The 7,578-nt window shown below is 37.5% G+C and overlaps 1 long non-coding RNA gene across 3 annotated transcripts; it reads left to right on the top strand.

Moving 5' to 3' along the window:
* Positions 1-1,418: 1,418 nt before the first annotated feature.
* LOC131012901 (uncharacterized) lies at positions 1,419-7,378 on the top strand. 3 transcript variants are annotated; one of them, XR_009097511.1, is made up of 10 exons: positions 1,425-1,948; positions 2,631-2,730; positions 3,367-3,485; positions 3,575-3,623; positions 3,718-3,876; positions 5,505-5,571; positions 5,727-5,811; positions 6,311-6,411; positions 6,480-7,087; positions 7,177-7,378. It is a non-coding gene; the product is annotated as an uncharacterized LOC131012901 (long non-coding RNA). The 3 variants fall into 3 exon arrangements; XR_009097509.1 differs by lacking the exon at positions 3,367-3,485 and having other exon boundaries at positions 1,419-1,948; XR_009097510.1 differs by having other exon boundaries at positions 2,631-3,485.
* The last annotated feature ends 200 nt before the right edge of the window (positions 7,379-7,578 follow it).

The following is a 7,578-nucleotide window of genomic DNA, read 5'->3' as shown; positions in this document are numbered from 1 at the left end:
AGAACAAGTTCTTTGAAGCAAGTTTGACCTTTGGCTTCTGGGTACACAGAATATATGCCTAGGGTCTAAGAGAATGTATGTAATCAGTAGTGACTGATTTTGGCTTTGTAATTCTCTTCTTCGATTCAAGCTTTGAGCGTTTAAGCTTTTAGGCTGAGTAGCTATTTCGGCAGAGCTTCAGCTTATGTTGTTGAATCAGTGAAGATTGAAGTGATCCTCGAGCGCTATTTGTAGGAGAACTCTTGAATAGATCCGTTGGCGTAAATCGTCTTCAAGATTTCTTCCGTTGGAGAGCAATTCGAATTTGGGCTGAGGCTTCAATCTTCGAGGTTCCTTGTCTGTGTGGAAACTGCTCTCTTTGAATGACAGGAGATGTGACATCTCTGAAAAGTAACCACCAGATAGGAATGACCTCTGCAGAGATAAGATATTGAGATATCTCTGCATTTAATGCGGCTGTACTTTGAGCGTACGTGGCTTCCTCTGAACGTTGGAAGATCAGTTCTAGGAGGAATGTTCCAACTGATACTTGACTTTAGTATCAGTCTATGGCGCGCATTAAATAATCAGTCTTCAACTGATTCTTCAACTGATACTTCAGTTGGTAACTCCAGTCTTCAGTTTTCAGTCTTCAGTCTTCATTCTTCAGTCTTCAGTCTTCAGTCTTCGATACCGCAACTAAACTAGAAACGAACTCTAACACTTGAGTTCAAAACGATTCTAGTCTATTACATTTAGGTCCTATGAATTTTGGTATTATCAAAACAAGGGTTAGGATATTCCACAAGGTTCCCAACAGTGGACTTATGCACAAAGACATTACCAACATCGACTTTTAGAAAGCTAATACACAAGATCGGCATGCATCGACTCAAAGATATACAATGATCATTTTCAGGGGAGCAGTTGTACTCTTTTTTCCTTAGACTAGAATTTTGTCACATTGAATTTTTCCTAGCAAGGTTTTAATGAGGCAGCATATTTTTAGAGTTAGTTATTTAAGGGGGAGTGTTCACTACTAAAAATTGAAATAGGGATAACGGTTCATACATAACGGTTTTGGTCAAAAACTGTTATGTATGAGCACATTTTTAGTAATACATAACGGTTTTCCAAGACTCCGTTATATATGTACTGTTATCCATATGTATTTATAACAGTTTCAAATTAAGTGTTACGTATTAACGTTATCTATTAGTAGTATATATAACGGTATTACAGAACCGTTAACCCATTCGTTATGTATGAGCATCTATTCAACAACGGAATTTTTAGCGTTAAGAATATCGTTATATATGAGCGTGATTTATAACGGTAGTTTCAACCGTTATTCCTTACTGTTATCTATGAGGGGTTTTTTTTTTTTTAAACTAAATTATTATACTAAAAAATATATTGAGCAACTCCCGCCATTACTCATGTTTTCGCTTCAAATCTCACACTCCAGCAAATCGCTCCAAATCCCCAATTCGACTCCAGCAAATCGGTCTTCCCTTCACCAAATCACCACTCCAGCAAATCAACAAATCAATTAAGTGTGAAATTGCACCAAATCTCAAACCCTCGTCGCCGCCTCAGCCTTGTACGACCGCCGCTCCAGCCCCCTCCGGCCGCCGCCGCTCTCCCCGCCCCATCTCCTTCGATCGACAGCCCGCCGCCCTCACCTAGCCTTTCGTCGCCGCCCCAGCCTTCTACGGCCGCCGCTCCAGCCCCCTCCGGCCGCCGCCGCTCTCCCCGCCCCATCTCCTTCGATCGACAGCCCGCCGCCCTCACCTAGCCTTTCGTCGCCGCCCCAGCCTTCTACGGCCGCCGCTCCAGCCCCCTCCGGCCGCCGCCGCTCTCCCCGCCCCGTCTCCTTCGATCGACAGCCCACCGCCCTCACCTAGCCTTTCCCGGACGACTCCGCAGCAGCAGCAGCAGTTTCCAACGCCCAAGTTCCCATCGAAAGGTAATGCTGAAGAATACATGAATATTTTGTGAATTTGGGGGTTTAGGGTTCTTCTTCCCTACAGCTATCACACACATGCAATGAATTTGGGGGTTTAGGGTATCGAGTCTAGAGCAATGAGTCCATGGGCATGGGCAGCTGATGGGAACAAGGCGCCTGATTTGATGCTACTGCTCGGGTTCAGGGCTGCATCACACACACTGGTGCACCAGTAGTTTACTCATGGCAAACCTCAAGCTGCGTTTACTTTTGGGAAGATGGGGAAAAACTTAATGAATGTTTGCACATACATCTGATAGCACCAGGGAGATTTATACTTCCCTTGATAATTCCCTGAGATGCTGAAATAAGTTTGGGGTTTATTGTTGGGTGTCTCTATTGAGTTTGGTTGAGCCAGCTTGATTGAGATTAAGGGGATGACACGATGTTGGTGAAAATTGTGGGAATGAAAGGGCAGCTGGATTTATCATTCAAATGTCCATTTGGGGAAGCTCCCCAAATAGACAACCAAGCAAGCTTCCCAGTACATACACCAAAGTTGTCTCAGGGAAGAATTCTTTGTTGGGGCGTTAATATATGGCTTGTTTCTTGTTTGTAACTGTACAAGTTAAATAAATACAGCTTCCTTATCTCATTTAGTTGTCCATTGTGACTTGCTCATTCCATTATTTGTCTCTTGCAGGAGGAAGCTTCAGCGATCAAGTCGGCTAGCAAATCATGGTACAAGACCATGATCTCGGATAGTGACTACACAGAATTTGAGAACTTCACAAAGTGGTTGGGTGTGTCTCAGTGATTCAAATCTTGATTTAACTTAGTTATAGTCTTTATATTAATCTTGAACTCTTTTACTGTTTTTTGCCATATACTTGTATTCTGTATATATCTCAACTTCATGCTTATGTTGTTAGGTCATAGTTTTCTTATAACCTGTAGATGGATGTCTAATCTTTTGCTTTAAGAAGATTTTCCTTTCCCATGAAGATTACATGCTTTCATTTTGATTATTTCTTGAACCCAGAGGAAGATTAACTGAAGTTACTAAGAGAAAACTTGTTGGAAACAATGAAACCAAAACATAGATTTTTTCAAGTTATTGTATGTTTGTGAGTGATCTGCCAGTCCAACCAACCACCACCCATTTGTATATAGATTTAAGAGCTTTATATTCTGATGAAGATGATAGCAGGATCTCAATGTAGCTGTAGTAGGATTGTGAAGGGATGATTCGAGATGTTGTTCTGGAAATTCTAGTTCTGCATCTTGCTTTAATTATTTAAGTAATAGGATTGCAGTCTCATTATGCTGCTAAATGCTGATTATTTCTGTACAATATGGTCCTCTTTTAGGAATAAGAATACTGCAGGATGTTCTGATTTTCTAGACCTGATGTTGCATCTATATTGTTCTTATGATAGAGCTTCAACACTTAAGGAACAGTCTCCCAGCAAATTTTTAGTTTCTTTACATGGCACATAGTATAAGCATAGTATAAGCATAGAAAAAACAATCGACATCAGAGAACCGCGATACTGAGGTAAACTGCAAGTGCTTTCATGTATTTGCACTATGCTCCATTGTGATAAGTATTCTCAATGTGTACATGTGTACGAATAATTCTCACAGATAAAGAAGGAATCTGGGTTTAGAGATTCATCTTACCTGCCTTGCGAAGGTATTTTCTTTTCCCAATGAAGTTGCACCTAGACTTTAATTTTACCTAGTCGTGTTTGACATCTTGTTGTCTTACCCTTGAAAAATTTAATCAGACCATGAGCGAGCTGATGAGGATGTGGATATTGGTGGAAATGATCCGCCTCCAATTTCCAGTTCACCTCCAATTTGGATTGATAAGGATGATGCTGAAAGGAATAGTAACTGCAGTGGTTCAAGAAGCTCCAGTAGTGAATCAGGCACCTCATCTACTGGTTTGTGTTGTTACTAATTTTAATGCATTGTTTTCTTGTTTCTTTCGTTTCTATCTTTCCCGCTCTCCATCATGTGAAGGTTCAATGTATGACTCTCTACATCACTACATGTCATTTGCTTATGTCTGCAAAACCACCCATACTAATATTTTCCCCTAACTTAGGCTTTTGGTTTCAGTTCTACACCATTTACTTAGAGTTGAAAACTTCTACGATGCCTTCATGTGTGTAAAAATTGGATCTGTTATTGATGTGGAACCACATGAACTTCCTTGCAAAGTCTAGTCTAATTTCAAGATTTTTTAAGAACTTTTAAAGTTTCCAAACCATATGACTGCCAAAAATTCTATATATGAAACATATGATAATTATCTAAAATTATTGGTTGCATCTGGATGGAAATTGGAATGATTTAGATTTGAGGATAATATTTTAAATTACTATTACAAAGGTGAATCAGTTGTTCTTTGAAGGAAGTTGGGAGTTATTTGGAAGTATTGCAGTTAAAGGTTTATTACTGGGTTCTACGAATACCAGCAATGTGAAAGATGTAATGTTGTTTGTGAGAAATGGTGAAATAGTTCTTTTGAAGTCATCAATTGGGTTGAGCTCTCATTCTATATTGGCTTCACTGGTATACATTAGCATAACTGTGCTTTTACCTGTGTTAGATATGAAGAACTAATTTGAAGAACTATTGTATATTGTACCTTATGTTATCTACTAGCTTTTCTGATTACAAGATCAATTTGTTGATCTCTTTTTCTAATTATATAATAAGGGTCAGTTATCATATGCGGCTTATTGCTGAAAGAATGAGGCTATTTCAGTGTTACCACAGCGATATCAAACTATTATATGATTTGCAAGTTGCAATCTTGAGCTCGGTGATGTGGATCTTAGGAAAATTATCCTTAGCTTTTAGAACTATCTTACTGAAATAATACTGTGAATTAAGGGCATAATAGGTTATCTCCACAACTGTTTCATGCCCAGTGTCAGTTTGGACCTGAGAGCATTAACATTTTATGTTGTGCAGTTTTAGTATTCTGTTTGGTGGCTGTTGCAGACTTAATTTATAGTACAATTCTCTGCTATTCTTGAATATGCTCCATTGAATGTCTTGGCAGAAGTGTGTATTTGCCTATTTGGATACATGTATTTATGTGAGCCACCGAATTTTGTTAGCAGATGAGCTTCAGCTGTACAAAAGCTGATTTAACATCAGGAACTTCTAGACACTCCCGAGATGAATAGTTTTCAACAGTAGATAGATTGAATACGTGGTCCAGTGTGGTACTCTCTCATCACATTAGGAAGAGGAAAAAGAAAAGTGTCTATTACATTTTTCATTTTTCAGATTGGTGTCACGATTAGCAACTGGTGACAAAAAGTACTATTGTAAAATCTGATTTTGCTAATGGTCTTCACATTCAATGCCATAGTTCTACATGAAACTATCCTATGTATTATGTAAATAGTAGAAGCTGTCATATATATTTCTTGAAATTCGGACTGCCTGTGTACATGATGATTGCTTCTAAACATCCGACACTTTATGATCTCTTGAGTTTTGTTTTGGCGTACTTTGGAAATCTTACTTCACATCTCTTCTTGAATGTCTGCAGCTGTCGATATTAGGCATGGGATGGAAAAGATGCAGCAAGCTTTTGAGATCTATCCATACTGTGCTAGGTTGAAAACTTATTTTTGGCCTAATTCAGACAATGTATCATCGCTATAAGCTTTTGATTTCTCATATTGCAATTGGTGAACCACGTCAACCTGTTGAAGTATATATGGTTGTTACTGTTCCCTTTTCATTATCATTTTTTCTGATCTGTTTTCAGGGTGACTATGAAAAGGCAGGCATGTATTATATGGCCTCTGTTAAGGAAAGCAATAGTGCACGTGAATTTGTATTACCTTACTATGGTATGTAGGTTATTGTGTTCTACTTTTTATTACACTTTGCTATGTCAGTGGAATATCTGGCAAAAAATGCTGATTAACCTGTTTTTGTACCAGGAATTTAGTAATTCCCTCTGATACAATGTGGGTAAGAAAAAGAGATTGTAAACATAGAATTTCTTATGAAACAGCTGTTATTCAATGATATTCCTTGATTTCCTTCTGTTCATTAAGAAGGCATAAAACCTTTACCTAAACTGTAGTTGAAATAGTTTCTAAAGCATATAGGTTTATGTTTATGCTGGAATTGGATGTAGCTATTATGTCAGTAAGATAGCTTTGTGAATTTTTGCACAATGGGTGGGAGTTTTTATACTTACTGTAGTTCTAATTCTAGGCTCATAGCCTTTCACATACACATTGATATGTCATTTTGGCTTGACTTTCTGAGATACAATCAGCTTTTTTGTTTTTTACTTATTTTTCCTCAACCACAGTTGATCTTTGTGCTCTCTTGAAATAGGTTTGGGGCAGGTGCAACTCAAATTAGGAGATCTAAGAAGTTCTTTGACAAATTTTGAGAAGGTCTTGGAGGTTCTACCAGAGAACTGTGATGCATTGAAAGTAAGTGTTGGATTTTATTATGACTTCAGGGTTTGTTAAAATGAACTAATTTCTTTCTTTTGGCATAGGCCCTTGGACACATTCATGTTCAGCTTGAGCAGACCGAGAAGGCCCAAGAACTATACAGGAAAGCCACAAAAATTGATCCCCGTGATCCTCAGGTGACCATGTTGTTTTATATATTCTTTTATAAATGGTTTGTACACCACCTGAAGATTATTGTCATTTGTCTATATAAGTATGACTTTGAATTGATGCAACTGCTTCTTTAAGTCCCTTGGACTAAGTACTTGGCATCCTTGCTAGTACTAATCTTGTCAGGAGCTTGGTCAGCAAGTCTCCAACTGGTATTTGAAAGACTTCAATTACCAGAGTGGATTAAACTAAGTGAAAATAATAGTGTAAATTAACATAAGTAAATGGTTTTGCTTCAAATGAGATGTTCTTGTTTGGGCAGTTTGTGGCTTTTTATGTAAGTCCATATATAATATTAATGTCTTACTAAGTGATGATATTTAGTTGTTTGGGCAGATGGTGATTTACCTATTACTATGGACACGTTATGATGAGATTATTTGTTAACTTGTAATGAAAATCACAGCTCTATTATTTTCTCGACTTGTGTTATGTTTGAGATGTGCAGGATAGGAAGCTTGGGATCAATTCAATGAATTGGGTAAATCATCAAGATTTAGTACCTTCACAATGCATCAGACTTAGAATTGATTGTGTTTGATTTTCATATTTCATTTCGCATTTTTGCAGGATGGAAGTTTGGATGGATGAATGGAATGTTGTTGACTGAAAGCCGCTTCAGAGTACTTATTTTTTGTTGAAAATTGTAAATTGACTGTTTTAGCTACTTAGATACATTACTTGGTTGGTTAATATTTAACAGTTTGATTATGGATGGATGGAGTTATTTGGATTATTAAATATTTATATAATATATGTTTTGGTTGTAGCATATGTTGTGTTTGAGGATATTGTATATTGTATAATTTGTATTTAGAAAATTACAAAAACAGGAAAAAAAATGCTTGAATTCTGCATTTGAAAATACATAACGGAAATTACCGTTATGTAAAATACAAAAAAACGTTATGTATAAACGACAACAAAGTGTATAAGAAATACTCCCTCCGTCCACGAAATGAGTACCCATTT

Source organism: Salvia miltiorrhiza, chromosome 2 (assembly GCF_028751815.1).
Source record: "Salvia miltiorrhiza cultivar Shanhuang (shh) chromosome 2, IMPLAD_Smil_shh, whole genome shotgun sequence".
In the NCBI taxonomy this organism is placed as follows: domain Eukaryota; kingdom Viridiplantae; phylum Streptophyta; class Magnoliopsida; order Lamiales; family Lamiaceae; genus Salvia; species Salvia miltiorrhiza.
The sequence above is the reverse complement of the archived record's forward strand: the minus strand, read 5'-3'. Positions and strand labels throughout refer to the sequence as shown.